At 40.5% G+C, this 24,945-nt stretch overlaps 1 protein-coding gene and 1 long non-coding RNA gene across 8 annotated transcripts in view; both read left to right on the top strand.

Moving 5' to 3' along the window:
- Positions 1-24,945, top strand: part of PHACTR1 (phosphatase and actin regulator 1) — a 409,041-nt gene that overhangs the window by 126,728 nt on the left and 257,368 nt on the right. The gene's annotated exons all lie outside the window — the stretch shown is intronic.
- Positions 12,721-24,945, top strand: part of LOC125184190 (uncharacterized) — a 40,272-nt gene continuing 28,047 nt past the window's right edge. Inside the window, exon 1 of the long non-coding RNA XR_010829378.1 lies at positions 12,721-15,597. This is a non-coding gene — a long non-coding RNA (uncharacterized lncRNA). The remainder of the gene's footprint in view (positions 15,598-24,945) is intronic.

Here is a 24,945-nt window from a genome sequence, read left to right as displayed (position 1 = left end):
ACTGCTCAAAGCAGGATCAACTACAGTAGGTTGGTTGATCAGGACTGAGTCCAGTTGGGTTTTGAATATCTTTATGGATGGAGACTCCAGAACCTCTCCGGGTGACCTGGTCCAGTGGTTGACTGACCTCACTACCATGCCATCATTTATTCATGTGTTTAAATGGAATTTCTTTTATGTCAGTTTGTGCCCACTGCCTCTTGTCTTGTCACTGGCTACTACTAAGAAGAGCCTGGCTCCACCTTCTCTACAACCTGCCATCAGATATATATGTTAAGAACCCCCTAGAGCTTTCTCTTCTACAGGCTGAATAGTCCCAGCTATGTCAGCCTCTCTTCACATGAAAGATACTCTAAGCCCTTAATCATCTTTGGCACCCTTTGCTGGTCTACCTCCAGCATATCCATGTCTTTCTTGGGGGACCCAGAGCTTGGGGACCCTAGAACTGGACACAGGATCTCAGATATGGTCTCATACCATCACCATCTGTGTGCTGAAACTCAAGGTCTTTGGTTTAATTGCTATGTTAATGCGTAAGAAGCAGATTACTGGCATGTTACTACTTGTTTAAGCATGCCATATTCCCTGATAACTATCTTTTTTCTGGTGCAAGCATGAGATCACAGTCTTATCATGTCTCCCTTCCTGTAAATGTGACTCCTGCCATCTTACAAAACCACATAAACAGACAATCCATATCCACTCATGTCCAGTTTCCCTTGTAGCCTGTTGGTATGGTGATAGAACAAGGTGTCTGTTCCCCAGAGTCTTGTACCAGGAGCCAAAATTATCCTCAGAGGGAAACCAACACTAGGCCATAAATCTCTATGCCTGAATAAAGCAAGGAATAAGATGGAGTCATGACTGAGCATATGTGGGGTTGTCAAGTACATGAAGTAGATGTCAGGATACTAACTATACCCATGTCTTCTAAATGCATCTAGCAGCCCTTCCTCCTCGTTCATTTACTTTTGGTTCTGTGTGGCCACCTTGAAGCTGGTATCTGGCTCCTCAGGCCAGCCCATCTGGTTTGATATAAGCCCCCCTTCCTGCTTTCACACTGGGCATGAATAAGAACATCAAAGCCTTGCACTTAAGCCTTCCTCATATGGAGGAGCATAGGTTCCTTTAGGTAGAGGCAGAAGGATGCCTGGCTCTACTTCCCAGCTACTTTGATGCATCTTTCATCCTCTGCTGATTAAAGGACAATTTTCTCGTCCTGGTCTTAGTCAGGAGAAAAGGCACAGAAGACAAACCTTAGGTGTGTGCTGAAAGTTGGGAAGGGGATAGGTACCTTAAAGGAGGCTGTAGCGAGGTGGGGATTGGTCTATTCTCCCACGTGCCCGGTGATAGGACGAGGGGGAATGGGCTAAAGTTGTGCTGGGGGAGGTTTAGGTTGGATATTAGGAAAAACTTCTTTACCGAAAGGGTTGTTAGGCATTGGAATGGGCTGCCCAGGGAAGTGGTTGAGTCACCATCCCTGGAGGTCTCTGAAAGATGTTTAGATAGAGCTTAGTGATATGGTTTAGTGGAGGACTTGTTAGTGTTAGGTCATAGTTAGGACTAGGTGATCTTGGAGGTCTCTTCCAACCTAGATGATTCTGTGGATACCCTCTCCCTGACATGTAAGCAAAGGAGTTTGGATGTCAGTTCCACATATTTACTACTTTCCCTGTTTTGTCTTGAAAATAGCAAGGAATGAGGCAGTACTACTTGTCATAAGCAAAGAACTTAGAAGACTTCTCTGCAATATTATAAGGTGCCCTTGTAGGGCTGAGGTGGTTGTCGGTCTCTGAAAACAGATCTCAAACATCAGCTTTAGAAACCTGCTGCATGTTTGATTCCTTGTGATAACCATGAGAACTTTTTCTGAGCATTTATGCAGTGCTTTGATATCATCAGGTAGTAAGGCTTTTTTCTGTATGCATGTAAAGGGACTGTGTTTTTTATAATGTTAATAGAAATGACTTTGTTAATTACATTTGTCTCATAGTGAAGATTTCTGAGCACTAAGAAGTGCTAACAAGAGAGACATAATGATGCAGAAGCCAGAAAATCATAGGGCTGCTGGTGGCTGTCACTCAGATGATTTTGTGTGACTTAAAATTAAAGAGAATGTATATCAAGTGGCATGAGTGACTCACTGGAATGGGGATGACTCAAGTTGTTGCTCTGAATTTGGTGAGAAATGCTAGATGATGGGTTCCCACAGTGGCAGTGCTGCAAGTCTCTAGGTGACAAGGAAAGAGCTTAAATATTAGCAGTATAATGAAGTGAAATTTAAAATTACATTAGGTTACATTGGGAACAATAAGCAAGACTCTTGCAAGTTGTCCAATTTCACAGCCTTGGAACAGCATATAGGAATATTTTACTAAATTGTCTCACATAATGCTGCCAGGATAAGCGTAAGGAGAGTGATTTTAAATACAGTACTTCTTGTACACAATTATATAATTGATTTAACTGTCTTTAAACACAGGAACAGGTATCAGCCTTGCTGTGATGAAAACTTTAATGAATATACTGGAGAATCAGCCTGGAAGCCAGGGTATGTCTGCTCAGAGCTACTCAGTGGAGCATCATTGCTCCTGCACCCAAAGGACATTTTGTTTTGGGAACAGAAGGTCTGAGTGTTATCACTGATGCTGTCAAGCTTTCTAGTAGCCATGGTTCAGAGCAAAAGTAGAGCTGGAAAGTCCACAGACCTATTGAGTTCTTGCAGCATTTTGTTTCTTGTGGACAGGAAATAAGAAGTTCTTATGGGGAATCAGTTGTTTAAGTGAAGCAGAGGTGAGGGCATGAACAGGAGAGAGAACAGCCCTTCTGACTGAGCATTTTCAATAAAATATCAGAAGACAATTCGAATTGGTGCACGAATGCAAGACTGCAGAAAGCTGTAAACTAGTGACCCAAGCAGAATGAAAAGAATGTGAAATCCCTGCCTGCTCCAGCATTTGTTGATGCTGCCAATCAAAAATAATCCACATAAAATTACCTTTCTTGTGTTCTATTGAAGTATCTGAACTGGATCTGTTTAGCAGTAGGCTTTATGGCATGCAGGGTCTGGGTCTCTCAACAGGTCTTTATTCATGGTTTGTGTGAAATGCGGTAACGTAGTGAATGCACTCACTTGCCTTCAGGGAATATGGATGTTGCTGTGTGATAGTCCTGAGGTAATGGAGCTTCATAAAGGTCTTCAAATAGTAGCCATAGTATTATAACATACTTAACTTCAAGTGCAAATTTCAGCTGCAGAAGAGGATACGGAGGAGGATATCTATTCCAGATTGAAAATTACTGGTGTTCAGAGCAAGTTTTAAAAGAAAACAAATGTATGGCTTTTCTAAAGTTATTGACTATCAAGTGATTACTCCCACTAACCTAAGAGATGTTCAAGACCCTAGTCTTAATACAGCTATATAAACTGCACTTGCAAGCTTATTTTTGCAACCCTTGTATATACAAGTGCCCATTACTCACAAAGCAAGTGAATGTTTGTATTCTTACTTATGCAATTGCCTATTTGTTTAACCAAGTCCATTGTTTTATTTGGTTGCTTGATTTCACACCAAACCTCCTGTTACCATGCAATCCCAGTTCCCTTTGATATATCAAAAAATCAGTCTTATGCATGGATCAGGTAAAAATTCACCTTCTTGAAAGAGTGGTATACTAGCCTTCTGGTAGTATCAGAGTCCTGGTATCCCTAGTGTCAATGTTAGCTTCTCTTTAAAAAACCCAAAAGAATGAAGCCCTGATGTAGAACTTTCTGGTCTCCACAAGTTCTTAGCACCAATTCTGAGGTTTGCTCACTCCAGATTTTCATGAAAAAGTTTACTGAAGACTTTCTCATGTCAAGAATTTCTCTCTCTATGCTAATTTAGCTTCTGTAACAATATGTATATTCTTCTGGAGAACAGAGATTCAGATTGAGCTGTGCCAGAGTAGGTTTTGACACATCTAATCAAGCATCCTTCTTTTGCCTGCCTAGCATGGGCTGGTTGTTTTTTTTAATCCTTCTGTTATGCACCTTTCCAACTGCATTGCTATACATGTGGAAAGAGAGGCTAACTAGGTGTCTTTTGGCCTAACGTGTCACTATGTCATTTTGTTGAGTTAGTTGATATAGCCAGAGCAATTCTCTGTCAACAAATGTAAGACAAATACTGTTCCTACTAATGTTGTGGCTACTCCACTGAATGGTGTGCAAACCCTAAATAGACATTTCCCAACTACCTTTCAAGACACTAAATATTTAACATTCTCACATAACAGATAGCCCGAATAAGAGCTTCTATGAAGAAATTGGCAAAGCACTTCAGAAACTTTTCAGTCTTGACTACTCCTACTCATTTGCTATTCTTAGCGCACTCTATTGCCGTCAAGAATCTAGCTCAAAGCTTTAAGATTCTTCTCACTTCATCAGTATCGTAAGATTCCTTTTTTGCATCTTATATTTTTAGACATGCAGTTTCTGGCAATTAATGCAAAACCTCCTTTACTGGAGAAAAGTGTGATTGTTAAGTACTGTAAGAGCAGATTGTTTCACAGATGTTTGAGGGTAGAGAATGAACTTTTTCCTATTTCATTCTTACTCTGCACAGGGGGCAGATGTTGCTGGTACTGCTGATTCTGCTTCAGTTCTCTCAGTAGGATTATCCACACTCCCAAAATTCTGTTCTGTACTCGCTTAAATGTTTTACTGGCCTGGAGCTTTGTTTGAAGCAATGACTAGGAAGTCTGTTTCAAATTAATGAAATATGCATCAGTGAGCAAGTGAATAAACACAGCAGATTGCAGAATTAAGAAACACCGTGTAAGAAATGAACTTTATTCGTTTAATAAATGCTGTTTGGTTTTTTTATAACTCATGGTTATACTCATGTGAAATACCATCAGAGTGATCCTGTGTAACACAGGAAAATGAGCTGTATATATGAGCATAAGATGGAAAAACAAATGAGTTGGACAGGGCAACCCCAACAAACTTGGTCCTGCCTGAGTGAAACCAGTACCACTGGGTGCCAAGTTCGCTTTCCTTAGCATCCAGAGTAGGTGTGAAGAGAGTACAGTGACATTTATTATTGGTTAGTATATGGTTGTTACTAAACAAGATATAAAGAACTTGTGATTTGAATAGTAGCCACACAATACCACAGACCCTGAGGAAAGAATCACTTAATGTGCTTGTATTTCATTTGTTGCGGCACCAGAATGATTTTAAACTCCTGAGGATGACATGTGAATGAGAAAAATCAGAGGGGAATTTATGGATGAGCCCCAAAATGATGGTATTTAAATGCATCTTGTGTGGCAGGGAGCAGACTATTTTCAGAAGACATAGTCTCCATTTCTCTCTCTTTTACTTCCTCTTTATTTTTTTTCCTCTGTCTCTCTCTCCTGCCAGCAAATAGTGATACAATTATTACATATTAAAGGATCAGTTTATAAGTATTTGCTGACTTCTATGCTACTGGGATAGTGCAGAGAAGCAGCTAATCTTTGACTGCAGTGGCTCAGTTAAAGCTTTCATGCACAGAAATCACAGTTTTGCAGTGCCAATTCCTAGTTAGTGCATGTTTTAGAGGTATTTATGCTGATTCCTTCTCTGCAGGAGCATAGCAGAGCTTGCTAAAATGCCTTCCAGTTGGAGGGTGCATCCCTGACTACACACAGAACAAGTCAGGGCAGTGCTGAGACTGCTCTCACTTCACCTGAGTGAGGAACCATCTTCATGGAACTGAAAGTCAAGAAGACAGTGACAGTTACTTACTTTGATTAAAAAGTAATTAGGCAAAAACACCAGCAGATTGTGGTGATAACTGAGAAGCCATAGAACAAATTGGTGCTGTGAATTTTGACTTTCTGCAACGCTGCACACAGAACACATTGGGTACAAGAATAACATCTGTCATTCTTCTGTTCCCCTAACTGTGTGTTTCTTTCTAGATTACTGTTTTACCTTTAAGTAGAAGTAAATACAGTTAAAAATAGGAATGAGGAAACATGGGTGTCATCCACCTGATGCTACAGAGTAAATACCATCTGGGGAAGTGAGCTAACTGGTAGTGCAATACCCCACTTGATGATAAAAAGCTTTAGTTGTGTAGGGAGCAGAAGCCTTTGGACTCAATAACCACAATCTGTGACTGTCCATAGGAAATAAGGGAAATGCAGTGGTGGGAAGTGAGCAGATTGATCCGTTTGGATTTGTTCGACATACTAGTCTAAACTGGAGGCATTATAAAAGGTTTGGGGTGGGGCTCCATTCTTTTTTAAATTGGTCAAACCAAGGAGTGCTATCAAGAGCCATATCCCATATTCTGTATGTAGGCCAGCCTGTCTGAAAAGCATCTTTGCATCTGTCGTTAACTGATGTGATGGGAAGCCGTGCAGAAAAGCATAAGCTGATTAAAGAATGCTAGAATTAGGCTGAGCAGAGAAAAACCAGACCTAACTTGCTGGAGTCCTTTGAAGATCTTACTACAAAGGTATAGTGGGTGTTATTGTGTTTAGCAGCTACAGACAAATCACTAAAATCAAAGCAGTCAGTGCTTCAATATAGAAACCAAGTGATCACATCTGTGCTGCACAAATATTTAGCATATCACTCACCAAACTCTTCAGACCTCAAGCCTCTATGACTACGTCCAGGCATAATACCTGTGGGTCAATTGTTGTTATTGCTATTAACATTGTACTTTTAATACTTCTTACAGGGAATATGACAGTGATAGCTTTCTTAAAAACATACTTGACAGTCTTCCCCCTCTGTGTGTGACTCAACAGATGTGGTTGTGAGAATCGGGAATGCTTTTGTTGTCTGTTCATGCAGTCACCTCTGCTAGAAAATGTGTGTATAATTGTTACTTCAAATGAATATTCCAGTCATTCTGCCCAGAAGATTTAAAAATACTTAAAATTGCTTCATCTGTTCCTATCCAACATTAATGATTCTATGATCCTGCTGGACTGCTTTCATGCCTGGAGGAAATCAGGAAGTAGTATACAGTGTGTGCTTTATTTAAAGCAAAACAAAACCAGAATGGTTATTCAGATACAGTCCTAGAAAATGAGACTCTTGTGCAGCAGACCAGGAAAGTGGCAGTGTAATTCCTTGCTGGGGTGCCCCAGTTCCGACATGAAGGAAGTGCCTGTAGGGTTGTTTCATTCCTTAGCTTGTGCAGTGTGTGGCATCTCCTGTGTGATCAATATGGACTTCACGATGCAGCCATCTCTTGTGCTTGTAGGTAGGCTTTGGCCATCAGCTCCTTTTGCGCAGGTTACTGATGAATGGTTGTGAAGTAATGCCTTTTTGTCACCACTACCAAAGTGGCCTTTGTGTGAATTAGACTCCCAGAAGTCAAAGACTCCATACAGAATTTCCAGGCCACTGAACAAGCTGTTAGTCTCTTCACACAACCTTGAAATTGAGAACCCAACAAAACAATCCAGCTAGATTATTGTTTTTAAGACAGCAAACAACCTCCTGTCTCTTTGTTCTTGGCTGGTCAGGTTTTGAGTTTCACCTCACTGCACTGAGAGAACAGGAGGAGCTCGGATACATTGGCCATGTGTGTCTTGGGTTGCATTTTGCCTGTGTATGTGCACACATGTGCATGTCTTACATACATATTTGTGTAAAATAGCACCTTTCTTAGAAATGATATATCTCTGAGATGTCAAACATGTGCAGGCACCTTAATGATCTAACAGCCAGAGACATGCTGAATAGAAATATTTGCCCTGCTTCACATGATGACAAGTAAAATAAGAGTGCGGAATAATTCAACTCCCACTACAAAGCTTAGTGCTGCTCAAGCAGTGTTATTTTGGGGTTGCTTATATCTGTGCCATCATTGGTGTTGCAAATGCAACAGGAACTACTGACCTACCTGTGCTCCTGTCCTGCCTGGGCCTCAAGAGCTTTTTCATGCAAAATTGCTCTCTAATTAAGTTGCACAGTGGTAGAGCAGCACAAGCTGTACTGAAAAGGGGATGCCACTTTCCAGTAGCTACTAGAAGCTCAGCGTGGTGTTAAGAAAATGGAATAAATGCCTTTTCAGGGCCCAGTGGTCTCTGTATTTGACCTTGCACTGCCAGCTATTGGCTAACAGTATCCTTTGTATTTATAAACTGGACCCTGATAGCAACTCCAGTGTACAGCAGTTATGCCTCTGCCATATTACAACGTGAGTTTTGATTCAAAAGGTAGACTGAGATATACAGTTATATTTCATAACTTGGTGCTGCTCTGTCAGAATATTATTAACTGAGGCACCTTGAGGAGCTGGAAAGAAAATCAAGAAATAAGAAGTCTGTCGATATGTATTCTGTTGCATTCAGTGTTACTAGCAGGTGCTACATGAGTAATTTCCATAAGGAAAATGTGATCTTTTGCTGCTGTTTTGGCATTCTAAAATGCAGACTATTTTGTGTGAATTGAAATAACATTTTTGTAAGAAATTGTAAATGGAGACTGTATTAAATCTTGCATAAAATGAACGAAAAATGATACTAAGGAGGCAGATCATCCAACTACAGAAACTGTTCACCTCATTTAAGTGCAAAGAGATGGGAAAGTGAAAGCCATTAATCTGGTAGCATTAGAAGACTACGTGAATTATCTGAGCTGGTGACAAACTGAAATGTAATTAGGTATGTTTCATTGCTTGAAGTTACTTTAAACATCAAAGATAGAGAAAACGGGGAGAACAGATTGGTTACTGAAGTAGGGGTAGGGAGTAGCTTTATCAGAGCCAGTGTCTATGTGACCATTGCCAGTCCTTGGTATTTGGTGACCTGTGCTACATACATACAGTGTCATTCACAGCTGTTTTCTGTGCACCTGGGAGCCATTGTCTCTAATGCAAACTAAAAGCTTTGGGGGCCTTTCTCTTACCTAAAAAATAGTGAGATGCTCACAGGTGTGGAAATAGATAAAGGATTCATGCAAGTACTTATGGTCAGTAATGGATAGCTTGGCATTTTGCTGTGGGGAGAGCTGTAGTGTTAGTGAAGTTTGATGTACAGCTGTCCCTGGAGAACTAGCTCCTCTTTGCTTATACAACTCAGTGTCACCAAAAAATGGCCATCACCCTCTGTCTCCCAGGAAAACTCTTCTTCATTTTCACAGCTGCATTTCACATTTATTTCTTCCTGGAACACTGCTTGTTTGTAATGCTCCCCTTGAACCATTCTGTTGAACCACTATTGCTTTTCAGTCTCTACACAGGTGACTGGTTTTGGGAAGGTAATCCTTTTGCTGTGACCTTAGGTTCTCCTCTTGTGTGTTTGTTTGTAAGCTACTTGCTGAAGCAAAATAAGTCATTATGAATGCTCCACCTGCTGTAATCATTTTTGTTCCTTATATTAACAGTTTGAGGAAATCAATCTTCCTTAGGTAATAAACCAAAAACTATGACACTAGCCTGGTATCTGAAAATTAAGTGGAATTGCAACTCCTCACACTGCTCCAACCAAGGACAGCATCCCACTGTGCAGCATCAGGAGCAGAGTATACTCCTCTGACCGTTGTTTCACACCCTCTGCCACTTCTTCAAGGATGGGATTAAATTGTTTTTGGCAAGTTTCATGGGGCCAGCACACAGAGTGATACTGTAGATAGTCAGCATGGACATGGAACTGGGACACTGCAATTTTGTCTTCATGTTCCTCCTAGTCTATTTACCCATCCCTGTGCGCATAAAAGGAGGGCAATCAATGTTCAAATTTTTCCCATTCTTCTCTCACCCTGTTGCTAGAGTCAGAAAGTGAGAAGGGATGGATGGGAATGCCAGCTCTTTCATAGGATTGCCCTGTTCTGTACAGGAAAAGTTCTGCACTAACACAGTTCCAGCTTTAATATAAAGACTGATCTCTTTCTTTAAAAGCCACAAGGCATGGTTGCTGTCCTTCATAGCTTTCTTGTAGGGAACCAGTGTGATTGATGAGGTTTTTATTCTTGCCCAGTAAAATCCTTAGGGCTTGCTCGGTCTCAAGGTTTCTCTTTTTTTCCCTTTAAACCTGAAAGGGAAAGGGAGAAATGGAGAGGGAATGTACCTGGGTGGAGGCTGTTCGCAAGTGGTGTCCCTCAGGAGTCGGTCTTTTGACTGGTGCTCTTCAACATCTCTATCAATGACATAGACGATGGAATTGAGTGCACCCTCTGCAAGTTTGCAGATGACACCAAACTGAGCTGTGCAGTCAATACAATAGAGGGAAGGGATGCCATCTAGGGGGACTTGGACAGGCTGGAGAAGTGGGCCTGTGAGAACCTAATGAGGTTCAACAAGGCCAAGTGCAAGGTGTTGCACTTGGGCTGGGGCAATCCCAGGTATTTATATAGACTGGGAGAAGAACAACTTGAAAGCAGCCCTGCATGAAGCTGGACATGAGCCGGCAGTATGTGCTTGCAGCCCAGAAGGCCAACTATGTCCTGGGCTGCATTAAAAAAGGGGTGGCCAGCAGGGAGAGGGAGGTGATTGTCCCCCTCTACTCTGCTCTTCTGAGACCCCACCTGGAATACTGTGTGCAGGCCTGGGGCCCCCAGCACAAGAAGGATGTGGAGCTCTTGGAGTGGGTCCAGAAGAGGTCCACTGAAATGATCAGAGGGCTGGAGCACCTCTCCTATGCAGAAAGGTTGAGGGAACTGGGCTTGTTTAGCTTAGAGAAGAGAAGGCTCCGGGGAGACCTCATTGCAGCCTTCCAGTACTTGAAGGGAGCATATAAACAAGAGGAGGCATGCCTGTTTACATGTGTTGATTGATAGTGATAGAACAAGGGGGAATGGTTTTAAACTAAGATGGGGAGATTTAGGTTAGATATTAGGAGGAAGTTTTTCACTCAGAGGGTGGCGAGGCACTGGAACAGGTTGCCCAGAGATGTTGTGGATGCCCCATCCCTAGAGACAAGGCCAGGCTTGATGCGACTCTGGGTAGCCTGCTCTAGTGGTTGGCAACCCTGCCCAGAGCAGGGGGGTTGAAACTAGATGATCTTTAAGGTCCTTTTCAACCCAGGCCATTCTATGATTCTATACCTGCAGCAGGTGCTCAGAGGTCGAATCAAGATACCATCTGTCATCATTGCATTTATACTGCCAAATAAAATAATGATTGAAAATGAAGATTAAAATTGGAAATCTTCTTTCACATCTAATGAAAATCAGTAATCTTGGCATAACATATGGCACTGCATTCAACTCTTAGTGCCGTAGGAGTAGTTTGCAGCTGACAGCGCATATGTCTGTACAGTATGTTTCAGAATCCCCAAATTTAGATATTTCATTGAATCAGTAATTTTTAAGCTTGAAATGTAAGCAAATTCCTTTTCCCCTTTCTTATACTCTTCCCTTCCCCATGCCCCCAAAAAAGCAAACCTTTAAAAGTTAAGCATTTCCTAATGCTTTGAAATTATCTCCTGTGCTCATTCAGAGTGATCCTTTCTCTTAGTCTACTCAGTATTCCTTTGCAATAAGAAAATGGTACATGCAGTTCTGTTCAGGTGAACAAAGGACTCTCAAAGAAAGTCAGGTGGCATCTCAGCACTCATGTAATTACCTGCCAGGAAAGCCTACTGAGTTGCTAATTTCCAGTTCTAGAAAAATTTCAATGCAACTGCCAATATGGGCTTGAGAAAAAAGGGTGTGAACTACCTGTACAGTGTAATACTGTGCTTCTTCCCTGACTGACATAGCAAAACTATCAGATGCCTGCTTTCCCTTAGTAGAGGATTAAGAAAGGATTCCAATTTCCCAAATCATTTCTCTACCTTCACTATGCCTAAACTCTAATTCATCCACTTGTGCTGAGAATTTGATTTTCCAGGAAGAATACAGAGTACAATCAGCAGTGAGAACCCTGATCAGAGACTTGCTTTGCTTGGATCCCTTCAGGGCAAAATGTCAGGGCAAAAAAAATGCATCTTTTTTCACATAGCATTAGATCCTGTTTGTGTTCTATTACCAATATCACTTGTATCGAAATTTTGATGCATTTTATATTGTGGCATTTTGATTCCAAAGCCATGCATACGTTAATTAAAATTAATAAAACTTAAAAAAAAAAAAAAAAAAAAGGCGGTTTAATGGACACAGAAGTAACATCTGCTTAGTCCTAATCAGAAGCTGGGGACAGCATGCCTTTGCAAATTCATGAATGTTAGCCTGCTTTCCTGAAGGTGAAAATCTGGTGAGTCATAGTGAAAATATAACTGTTCAGCATGAAGTGAAGCTTAGGGATGAGCTTTCTTGACTGCTAAGTTGAATTACATATGGGGAAATATTGGAAGAATAAATATTTGACTGCAAAAATCTGAAGATTAAGAGAGTATCAAGATACCTCAGTGCAAAGTTGAATATATTGCAAAGGCACAGCTCTTTCCAAGTTACTCATTTTGATATTTTAAAATCTTCACATATGCAATAGGACTGCAGGAGATTGGATTTATTTGCTTTATTTATTTGTCTGTATTCATCCATCCTTTGTAGAGCTGTGGCCCTGTGAACCATGGTGTCAAAGGTACTCCAACAAAGCCATAGTTATGCATTTGCTCTGCTTGCTCCTATTTGTTTCTCAGGCTGTGTGTGTTTGTGTACCAGTGTGTTAGGTGGTCCCCTTTTAAGCTCTTTTATCCTTCCTGAGAGCTCTTAGAAACTCAGCTTCCCTTTATCTCTGTTCCCTCACTTAACTGCAAGCTGTTTTCACTGTTCCCAAATGTACCTACCAGGTTGGCAAAGCTTTTGGCAAAGCTCCTTTTACCTTGCTTTTACAAATGGATCCCATCTCTTAGTTCTTTTCCCTGAAAGAGGAGTCCTTGGCCAGAAAAGCCAAAGCAGTACTTGCAGCACCAGCTGCAGAGCTGGTTGTTAACTCACAACATGCATCCACTTGTGTCCAGCTCTTCCCCTTCACCTGCAGGCTCAATATCATTGCCTTGGCTCCCATGTCCTTTACCTTTTCTTTCAGAGATCTATAGTCATTCTGGAAGTCCTAACTATCCATCTTGTTCTAATTATTCATGCTAATCGCACAAGTAATTAGAGATGCAAAATGATTTCAGAAACTGCAATTTGATATTTTAGTTTCAGTGTTTATTCTGGAACTCATCTAAAACAAACCAACCAACAACAGGGCTATACTGATAGTTCTACTTATTTCAAGTAAATAAGTGAACAGTGTTATTGTATAAAATGCTGAGGATCGATTATTGGCTAGAATAACCCAGATTTTCTGGAAATGTAAGATTTGCTTCCCAGCAGAGTTGGCTCTATACTTTAAAAAAAAAAAAAAAAAAAAGTTAAAAAAATGTAGAACTGTCTCTATAAATCAAAAATGATTTCAGGAAACAAGGTTAAATCTAGAACTGAACAAGTACAAAATCATCTTGAAAACAGAAATCAGAACACTGATGGTATTCATGAACCCTTTCATCCATTTTTGATGGGCAGTAACAGAAGTGATGTTTTGTCTGCAAGAATGTTTGCACAGCTCTGTCTCACTGGTGATTCTTCAGTAGTAGTCTAATAGTCTTTTAAATGCAATAACAATTTATAATATAAGTAAGATTTTCCTGATTTTATGAAAAGTTTCAGCAAGGGAGTATGGAAAAAAAAAAACAACCAACCAACAAATCACATAGTTAAGCAGCTCTCAGACAATTGCTATGCTGAAAGTTGCTTGCTCTGGATGTTTGAGAAATTTAAGGAAATTAGGAAAAATCAAAGTGATTTTTGAGAGTGTAAAGTGTAAAGAGTGTAAACTGAAAAAGAAGTTAGATACTTCTTGGCAATATCTCTTTGGTTTATTTCATGGTGGGTTTATTTTTGTCTTCTATTCCACTACTTGTGTTCCACTACTGAGTGTTAACATTTTTGCTACCTGAGATGAAAATTTCTTGCTTTTCATAATGTCGTGTTCTGAGAGCTGGTTGCTATAATCTGTTTTCCTTTCAGTGCTTGCCTGCTCATCTTGGATTCTCATACCATATCCACCATATTATGGTCTTAGTACAGTCCAGCAATATATGCCATATCATGAAGAAACATTTTATATTAATATTTATACCACCTCTAGCAAAGGTGATTAAGAACTAAATAAAGCTTGGTAGATTTTTAATAAGTAGGTTTCATGTTTTCCATGTTATTTTCTATCTGGCTTTAGGAGTATGTGTATGTGCTGCCCTCTAGCAGCATATTTCCTAGCATTGCTATTGTTTCTGTTTGCTGTGATATGGACATTTCTCACTACCCCCCCCCCCCCCTTATTTTTTCTTCATAAGGACATTGTGTAAGATGGGTTTATACTTGGGAGCCCTGTTGCAAAGAGGAATTATCACTCGGAGTCTCCCTACCTGGCCCCACAATCACTTTATAAATACCGGTGGTCTCCACATCTTCATTAGTGTTCTTAGATGGGTGTTACATAAAGAGGAGTAGTTAAGAGGGAATTTCTATGCACCCCTTGTCCATCGTTTGGGCAGTTTTCTCTGGATGCTATGACATATTTGTGCCGCCTTTGCAGAAGACCTCAAGAACTGCCCCAAGGGTCCCCTTGTAGTGCTTTCTTTAAAAAACAAACAAACCACATTCGGATGCCAATATATCTCTCTTGGGACCAGTCCTTTACTACCTTGAGGTCTGCTACACGTGTGGAAGGAACCATCTACAAGATGAGAATTATTGATAGGTAAATGATCGTTTGTGCCAAAATATTGGAGGAGTACCACCCTGAATCTCCTAGGAGACTGAAGGATTCTCTGCATGTCTGGCATAATATGGGAGAATTGAAAACATTATGTGCATGACATTAAAAATGCCAAATACATGATTGTCTGTGTCTAGATTTAAAGGTGATGTAACGCACAGCTTTCATTAGGGGAAAGCTGGAGTCTCAAATACTGTCAGTTTTTTTCTTCAGAAAGTTGTAATGTCATGCCAAATTTTAATTTATTTCTCACTGGCATATGAAAAAAATACTGTTTAATTACATATAAATTTGATAGGGTACATCTCTGAAAATGAAACTTGACTTGTGAAAACTTGTAACTTATGCCATTCTGAATTGGTATTTGAATTTCAAAAGTGCTTTGAAGTGAAAGTAAAAAAAATCAACCCGAAGCTGTTAGCACAGCCTTTCCTTCTCCCGAATGAACTTTCTTTTCAAATTTTCATAAAGATATGATAACTTTTAAAAACTAAAAATTTCCCTTCTTCGTTTTTTATACAGTGAAACCATCTCTTATTTTCTTTGTTCTGTGTAACACCAAGAAGATGGTACAGGTGTTCGAAGCAACGAGATGAAAAGGCTAGAGTTGTTCAAGCAAAGAGAGAGGCCAAAGGACTGATCATTCAGGTTTTTAAGAGGACAGAGAAAAGTTTTTTTCTCTCAAACTGCACCTGCATAGCTGGGTCTCTGAATGCCCTCTGTCCTAGTTGTATTTGTCTTGAAGGTGCACCAGGTGGGCCTGTTGCTTAATTTGGGCTCATCCCCCTATGTTATTTAGGGAAGAGGAAAAAAAGAGAACTTCAAGCTCTGCAGTTCCTGCCCTGGCATCTCTCAGCCTTTACAGAGACTTAATGGCATACTGAGCCTTCAGGTACTGTAAAAACTACTGTAAAGCTTAACTGCAGTCTTTTGACAGACTCTTTCTATTGCTGGCAGTTGTCCTCATTTATTCCTATTACTGTGTCAGTTATTGAGTCTTTTTTCTTGTCTTGAAGGGTTTGTGGTTTTTTTCCTTCCCTCTAAGCTGACTTTCTGTATGAAAAGGGTGGGTAAAATGGCTGTTTACCAGGCTATGCTTTCAAGAGCTGATGGGGCGGGGGCTACCCAGGAGAGGCTGTGTATTCCTGGTGTCATTACCCTCCATGCATTTTGCAAGAATGTAGGGACCAAATGAGGTAAGCACTGGCTCCTCATAAAACAAACAAGAGAAAATGGGAGTGCTGAATATTATGAAGTTAGTTGGTTTGAGTAATTCTTTTTTGTTGAGAGAGGGAGGCTTCAAGATATATTTGGAGTGGCCTCTTAGGCAAATTGCTGTGTCACAGAACTTAGTGCAGTCTTTCAAAGTGTCATTCAACATACTAAGAAGTTCTTTAAGAATTATATTACTAGCATATCAGCAATAATCCTAAATTTCTTGCTATTGCTTTGGAGCATAGGGCAGGAGAAGGGACAACTGGCTCAACTTCTGAAATAGTTCACAAATGTCATGTTCAATGAAAACCTTTTAGCAGAGATTTTAATTCAGATTGAAACAGCACCTAGTTCAGGTCTGCCAAAAGTTAAAACATTCTCCCCAGTAACAACATTGGGGCCTTCAGTATAAAAAAGCAAAGAGTTTCAGAGGTTTCAACAATGCCTTGGCAAAGCTTCTAGAAGTACATGAGTAAAAATACATACTAATGTAATTAATTCAGTACTGCATATGTGTTAGGGCTCTATGTTGATAACTTTTCAGTGGAACTTTTCAAACAATCTGCCTTGAACAAGAGTCCTAATAACTGAATCTTGATCTGTGGACTCGTATAGCTGAGGCACCAAGAAAACGGTTCACCCAGAGCCATAAACTTGTCTGAAGTCAACCTAAGCAAGCCAGAAGGAAATGCTGAAAAAAGGCTAGGGCCTTATAATTAAATGGTCTTCTCTGATGTCCTGATTTACAGTATTTCTCCTCTGCTGCCTCTGTAAAAGGAATAATCCCGCTGGGCTTAATATGAATACCAAGGCACTTGTCCAGTGAGATGAAGACTTGTTTTCAGATCCCTTTCCCATAGTTGAGTGCTTTAAGCTCCAGGCTGCTGACTGAGTAACTCTTCTGGGAGTGTTCCTCACTCACTGTGGTTGCTGAAGCTTTCCACTTGGTGTAGCTGACTGTTCAGTAGAGATTGAAGCTGGCTCTTCTGTGTTCAAAGAGAGAAAGACTGGCCTAAGGAGAGCTGCAGAGCTTCTTCCCCAACCTATCTGCAATTAAGAAATTATTAAGAAACGTAACATACACTGGAACGGTTTCGATGGAGAAAGAGAGAGATGTTTCTCTCAGAATCAATGTAGATGAAGTCAGTAGTAATCAGGAAACATGGTTCAGGTCTCTACTTTAAATTGGGAAGAAGATGACTTTGCAGATGGATTTCGTCCTCTACAGTCAAGGGCTCTGACCAGTGGGCCATTGCCTAAAATGACTTCCATCTCTGTCTGCTGTGAAAATTCACTTGCCTAGTGATCTTTTGTGTGGCATGGCTAGTGTTCTTCCACAGTAGTCTACTGTCCCCTCAGGAAAATTTGGATGTATTGGATAACTTTCTATGTTTTATTAACTGAAAAGGAAGGGGAAAGAAATATTTCAGAGGAAGTATTCCAGATGTTTATTAATATTACAATTTTGAAGCATTGTGTTGAAATCAATGATTTCATTTTAAGTAAATGCCTTAAAAGTTAATCTGAAAAATAATGTGAATAGCTTTTATTAATGTTAATTTGATTACAGTGAATTTAGATGCTACTGTAGATCTTGTTCAAGATTTCAGCAGTTTGTATCCAAGTTTGAATTTTTATGGGTGAGCATCCTTAAACCCCAGTTTAAATGTTAAATAATTCTTCCACTAATACTAGAAAAGCTGTAAGCATCCTTATAAAATCCATTCTTGAACAATTTGAGGAACTGTCAGTTTTTTGATATTAGTGATGTTACCTTTGCTGTTGATGGAGATGCATGGTTGTCAGTTGCATAATAGCGTTTTTGTGAGTAGTTGCTGTTGTTGTGCATAGGCCTGATTAAAATAAAGCACTGAGATCGGTGATCTCAGTTGAAATTACTTCATGCAAAATTCATAAAATATTTTTTTCTTGAAATGCTGTACTTATTTTAAGACTTACATATGTCTACATACCTTTTCCAAGATTATATTGCAAATTTGCCACAATCCCTTTGCATAGGGCAATGGGAGGTGATTTTACACTAGTTTGTTTTGTTGCTAATGCCTGAGGTGATGCACAACAAGGAGAAAATTATCTTATCCTCAAGGTCAAGCATCAGAAGCACCCTTAGACGTACCACAGTGCAAGAGGAGACGTAGCTCCTCTACCTGCAAAAATGCACCTTCTGGCAGGAAGAGCCAGTTGGTGGTGTTTCTTTTGCTTGTGGGCACCATGCCAGGCATGGTTAGGTCTGAAGAAAACTGTGGAGATACACTGTGTGTATGTGTGGGATGGAGCCACATGAAGGCCAACGGAGGAGTTGTCACACTGAGCATGGAGCAACCTCATGCTTGAAAAAGTGTCCCCCCCTGCCTTCTCTGGGATGTTACAGAAGGTAGAGGAAACAGTTCTCTGAGCTCGTCCCTACACTTCTGCCCAGTTACGGTGTGCTTGCCTCATTTTCCAGTCAAAATAAGAAAATGCGGACATCATTTACCTCTGACTCTACATTGCAGCAATACTGGTTGGCTAAGAAGGACTAGTTCATGTATTAGTTGTTGTGCATCTTTACTAGGGATCTTCTACACATTTTTTCTAGGTCAGCCTAGTGGTATCACCTGCTTAAGGTCATCAGGCAAGCAGATTCAGAAAGTACAATTTGGTATCCAAAGGCTACTTTTTTTTGCTTACCAATGCAATAGGCATTTTTATATCCTTTTTTACTCCTAATAGGGAAAAAGTATAAATGTTTTTCTGATGTTTGGGTTCCAATGCTTGAGGTTCAATTTCAGCCTTCCAAAGTGAGCCATAATGAATATTGTATCTGTCTGTCCATCCATCTATCCGTCCATCCATCTATATATATGTAAATAAAATAAAATAAATATATATATATATATAGGCTTGTCTCCCTACTTAACCCTTCTTTGGGAACATGTATTTTATGTTCGACTTGGTTTGTGTTCTTTCGATGTTTTTTGCCCATCCATATGACCAAAAGTGCTAAACTTAATTTGCAGTGGTGCAAAACTCTACTTTGTAAGGCATCTACCTAAGTGGGGAGGCTTGTGCTTTAATCCTACCCCATCCTGCAACTCTTCTTCAACTCGTGAGTAACCTTAAATGCACAAAATATGAGCATGCAGATTTACAAGTCTGTTCTTGAACACTCAGTTACAGATGCTTTAGATTAATACAACACCATTTCAAAGTCCCCTTTGCAGTATTCTTACAGTCAGTGTTGCCTAGGGACAGAGGCTTGGGAGTTGTTCTGTAGTTCAAAAAGCACTGCCATTAACTGCAAAACAGCTTTGAACAAATAAGCTTAAAATACTGTACCGGCTTCTTCCACGTTGTCCTCCCTTCTACTACTTGATATTTTATAAATGAAACTTCAGCAGAAAAGTTGTATACCAAGGAGATTACTGGTGATTACTATATCCATGTTACTGTGTGCTGAGACCTAAATGCTTTGGCTAAGTTTCAGGCAGCAACCAGGCAGAGCATCAGCAGTTCTTTCACAGAAATAAGACCTGGTAGCGCGTACAAGCAAAGTTTGAGTGAAGTAAAGGGGCCTCCACATCTGCATGCCAATGTACTGCTGTACAGTCTGACCAGAAGCAAGTAAACCATTGATCAGATTCTCTGATAACCTGCACCTGCTTTGCCCCTTACTTGTTTCTGGTAATAAAAGGAATGGAATCAGATGCATTTCTCAGAGTGTTACTAATTCAAACGTGCGCATATATTTTACTAAATAGGGAGAAAGTATGGCAAAATTGAGCAGAAGGCGGGGGGGGGGGGGGGGGGGAAGTGCTGGGTCTGTTTGGGATGGAGTTAACTTTCCCTGCAGTAACCCACACAGTGCTGTGCTCTGCACTCGTAGCTGGAACAGCACTGGTATCATTCCAGTGTTGTGTCTTTTGCTGCATAGTACTGGCACAGCATCAGGACTCCCTCCAAGCCCCCAAGAGCGAGCAGGCTAGGGGTGGGCAAGTGATGGGGAGGGGACATCGCCAGGGCAGCTGACCTAAACCAACCAAAGGGGTATTCTATAACACGATGTCACACTCAGCAATAAAAGGGGGCTCTCGTGGGGGAGGGGGCTGTTCTCCCAAATAACCACTGTGCGTTTTGAGGCCCTGCTTCCCAGGACGTGGCTGAACATCACTCATTGATGGGAAGTAGAGAATAACTTTTTTTTTCCTTTCTCTCTGTACTTCTGCGTGGCCTTGTTGTTTTGTTGTTGTTGTTGTTGGTTGGTTGGTTTTTTTCCCCCATTCCCTTTAATTAAATCATTCTGATCTCAAACCTCGAGCTCTTTGTGTCATATTTTCTCCCCCTTCCTCTTTGAGGAGGGGGAAGTGAGAGAGCGGCTGTGGTGGAACTCGGCTGCCCACCTGAGTAAAACCACCGGGGGGGGGGGGGGGGGGGGTGTGTGCAGCGGAAGCTGCCTGATGGTTAGATACCGTTGTAGCAGATGCCATAGAAATTAGTTGCAAATACTGAATTTAATCTAATATAATCTAATACAGTCCTGTTTAATCTAATTACTTAAGTATTGCTACAGTTCATTTTGTAAATAGAACTATGGGAAGACTTTAAAAATGTATCTTATGCTGGTTTAAATATATAAAGCAATTTCCTTTAAACTGGAGGGGAAAAAAATAAATTGCAGTGCTATGCATTCAGTCCACATAATAAATCATATGATGTTAAATGCTCTAGATCGGTGACATTGAGCACTGGAGACTTTCCAGGAACCAGCCACAGCTAGATGGTGGAAATGGGCAACGTACCTTGCTTTTGTTTCTTATCCAGTTTTAGGGTAGTCCCTTGGAAAAAAGAAAATAACAGGATGTCCCTGGCCTGTGTTGAATCTCCAGTATTCATCTAAACGCAAAGAAAATAGATAATTTTCAGTTAAACCCCACAAAAGACAAAGACAAATAGTATCTGGAAATTGTATTGCTCAAATTCTGCAAATTTTAATTCTAGAAAAAGGCCTATCTTAAAGTGGTCTGTTAAGCAAAGGAATGAGCTCAGTGACTGTGGCATGCATTCCATGGTCTTTGAAGCGTATGGCTCTTGCTGTTGTATTTCACCTTCTAATTGGTGCCATCTGTCCAGCATTAATTTTGCACCTCGTGTGAATCAATTGATGTTTCCTATTCCTTTCTCCTGTGCTTGAATATTGTCCGTGTGAAGATAACAGTTCCTTCTTGGAGACTCCTTGGAGCAAGCTCTCACCTAGGTTCATACACTCCTTTTTGCTGATTACCTTGCTCTTGCAAGCACAGGAGAGGTCTCAGGGCACACTGCCAGCCTAAGCTGGGAGGTGTACAGAGCCAAGCCACACTTGATCTTGTTTCCATGACCCTCCTGAGCTGGCGATGCTTTGGGTATGAGGGGCTGCACTCCAGCCACCAGCACTGTTTTGGCTGTGCTCTCCCTTGGCAACGCATCAAGGGGTTTGCAAGGCTGTGATCTAAGTCCTCTCTATGCTGGGCTGGGGTGTGGTGATGCTTCTGGAAATGTTGGCATGGCACAGCAAGCCACAGTATTTTAACCACTGTGCCATTTGGGCCTGTTACAGAGGGATTTAAACATTAGCTGAAATGTCAGCAAGTGTCTGAAACGTTGTCTGTCAATACTCACAGAGTTGCCCCTGCTAGCAATAATGTTGGGGAAGAAGTGCTTAACATAAATGTATCTGTGAACTTGTTCGATTTCAACAAAGTTCAGAACAAGCTATACTTCATAAAAAGTATGTTCATCTGCTGGGGAATCTAGTGCAGAAATGACTCATAGTAGAACAGAAATGATACTTTTATAACATGAAGTATATTTCACTTTTGGATCACAGCAGAAGTTTTTTTTTCTTCAAAGTACAGTCTTTTTGCTAGAGTGCTCTTTAGGTTACACAGAAAAGTTGCAATATTTACCCCCATTTAAAACTCCCTGCATGAATATATCTTAGCTTAAAATGGACTATATCCTGTCATGTAGCAAGTGTAGGCTAGTCTGAAGAATACACATCTGAACTCAGCTGGGTGTCCTGGCACGATTTTGAACTATTTTAATATACTGTATAAAACTAACAGTTCTTCCAGTGTAGTATCTATCCAGGTGTAAAATCACACCTATAATTAGGCCATAATTAGCAGGTATATCTCTTGGTGTAAACCACAAATGCAGTGTTGAAACAGATTTCCACCTGGGCCACACTTCCCTCGAGTTTGCTTGCATTGTCCAGTAGCCTTGTAAGGGGGACAGCCTTTCCATGCTTGAGGTCACTCAGAAGGCAGCAATGGACTCTGTCCTGCCACAGAGGCAGGACAAGAGACAAAAGCCATAAATGAAACAGGGAAGGGTTTGACTTGCTTCCCCCCCCCCCCCCCCCCCCCCCCCCCCCCCAAAAAAAAAAATTAATGATAATAATAATTCTAACTGTGGCTGCAGTCAATGCCTGGACCAGGCTGCACAGAAAGGCTGAAAGGCTGTGCAGGCTCCATCATTGGAGGCTCCCAAGACCCAGCCGGATGAAGCTGTGAACACTCTGGTCCGTGATTCTGGGTGCTAGGCTCCTCTCAGATGAAACTAAAGTGGAAGGCACACCCTGGGCACATGCTCCACCCATGAAGGACCGGTTGTGAAGTGTCTTCAGATGAGCATGGATGTGGTTTAAGAGAGACAAAAGTATTTCTAGGTACAGAGGGCAGAACAGGAGAGAGTGCTGACCTGTTTGTGAAAGATGGACGTTATAATTATTGAAGTGTAACACAACGAAAGACTTTGTATGTCTCATGCTGTGTGATACTTCTTGAGGACTAGCGCACACTGGGTTGCTAAATTGAGCAATTGTTTTTAAAACACAGCTTAATAAAACTCTTAAAAGTATTCTTTTATTACCTTCCTTCCCACAGCCAATTAATTGTGTTGGTCACCTGTCTCAGAATTCAGAAAAATAATTGCAATATGAGACCTGTTTTCTTGGAGGGAAGCACTTAGATACACAGATGATTTCCTCATCGAGCAGTTCTTCAGGACTGAAGCATGTTTACTGATGAATTTACTAATCTTTCCCCTCCGGGCCCAGATAGTCATGTTACCGCTATTTAGTTGCAGAAGCATGTGCTGCATCTGTCACGCTCCTGCTCTGGATTTAGTCTGAATGGTTACAGAAAGCACTAGTCGATGTATTTCTCTGGTTACAGACTTCTGTGGTGTTTATCGTAGTGTTTCTGCCTTGGTATCGTTCATAGTCACGTTGTGAGGACTTGGAGTACAGAGCATCTCTGTAAAGTGCAGTCTTACATCTGTATGACATTTAGCACAAGTCACAGGAGCTTCCAGTGTCTTTGGTATCCCATCATGTACAATCAAGATTGTTCTAAGAATCACAAATATCTGAGTTTCCAATGCTGTGCGTTTGTTTCACTTAAAAGTACAAATAGTGTTCTTTGGGGGTGTAAAGGAGAGTGGGGTGGTTTGCTTTTAGTTGTATCCACACTCCAACATTCTTTGGAGCTGATAAATACTGAAGGCTAAGTAAATGAATTACCCCTATTAGTGGGAGATGAGAATTAGTGCTAGGAAAATTGTATTTTTTCAACAAAACTGCATTGCATATATTTTTGGAGGGACACGGTAAAAGCCTTGCTTTCTCAAAATGGCTGTCCTGTAGACAATATTTCCAGTCCACATGACAGTTAACAAATCTAGCTTTTCAGGTTCCCAAATTAGATTTAACATGTACACATTGTTACTTCTGTGAAAGGCTTTCAGATTGCTCTGATTACAAAATACTTCTTGTAATCAGATCAAGATGAACAGGAAATCCCAGCTAAGTGCAGTATCTCATGAGTAATTGCTGTACAAATACTTTAAACAAATTGTGAGCAATTTCTTACACAGTGGCTTTAGCTAATGTTATTAGGGTGCTTAACTGACTTTGTCAGGTTTAGCTACAATACTGAAATCAGAATGGAAGAAAACATCTGAAGTTGAGGCACAGTTACTTCATTTACATGGAAGCAAGAGTGACAATTTGTCTTTCGTACGTCTGTAAGCCTTAATTTTAAAAAATGAAAAAAGAAGAGGGGTGAGAAAAGGCTGGAATCTCAAAGCTAAGGACTCTTCTAAACTACCTGATTGCATGTGTAGAAAAGGATTCTGGGGAGGCAGGTGCAAGAGAAGGGGAGCATCTGTATATGTGGGAGATATTTTTCAACTTGTGTGGGGAAATCCCAGTGGTGAAAACAGTCTTGAATTATGGAGGTGAGCATTCAAGCCAGCTTTGTATTAGTAACAAATTCTTGACCCCAAGTTTCTATCTCAGCAGGAAAGAAATTACATTATATGATGAGGAGAGTCTTTCTTTTTTTCTTCTTCTTTTCCTCAGATAAAGATTTTAAAAGTTCTGAATTTGTTTCCATGTGGCATGAGGATATTTCAAAAGGCAAGCATTTCCCCTTCCAAGCATTTGGGAAACACGAGCTTCTTTCCTACCGGCTTTCATTAAAATGGTGCAATGATTCCTGTTGGCTTTTACCAGATTTTAAGTAGAGTTCACCATGAGAATGGTTGGATGGGGATCTTAACTTTTTTTTTTTTTAAGAATTCCTATAGTATATCTTCAATGACATTGTCAGCACTTGGAAATAGTGTTGCACACTGTGAAATGGATGTCATCACACTTCCTCTTGTGGTTTTGATTTAGTTGTTGAATTTACATGTAACTCAACACTTGAATGTCTAATCATATAGGCTGATTTATCGCAGGTTTTTTTGTTATATATATAAAAAAAAAAACCAACAAACTAAACTGCTTTGATCTGGTATAATATAGGAGGATTTGTCCAAAGATAAATACAGAAGACACAATCCTGTATACATATGCTACAGCTATACAAAGTTGATATACTTTTTGTGAAATTAAAGTGAAATCACTAGTATCTTTCTGGATGATATGTGGTCTTTTAATGTCAGTGTTAACATTGTTCAAAGACTGTCTTTGTAGTTA

Source organism: Anser cygnoides, chromosome 2 (genome assembly GCF_040182565.1).
Source record: "Anser cygnoides isolate HZ-2024a breed goose chromosome 2, Taihu_goose_T2T_genome, whole genome shotgun sequence".
NCBI classification, from domain to species: domain Eukaryota; kingdom Metazoa; phylum Chordata; class Aves; order Anseriformes; family Anatidae; genus Anser; species Anser cygnoides.
This window is presented reverse-complemented; position numbering and strand designations above follow the sequence as displayed.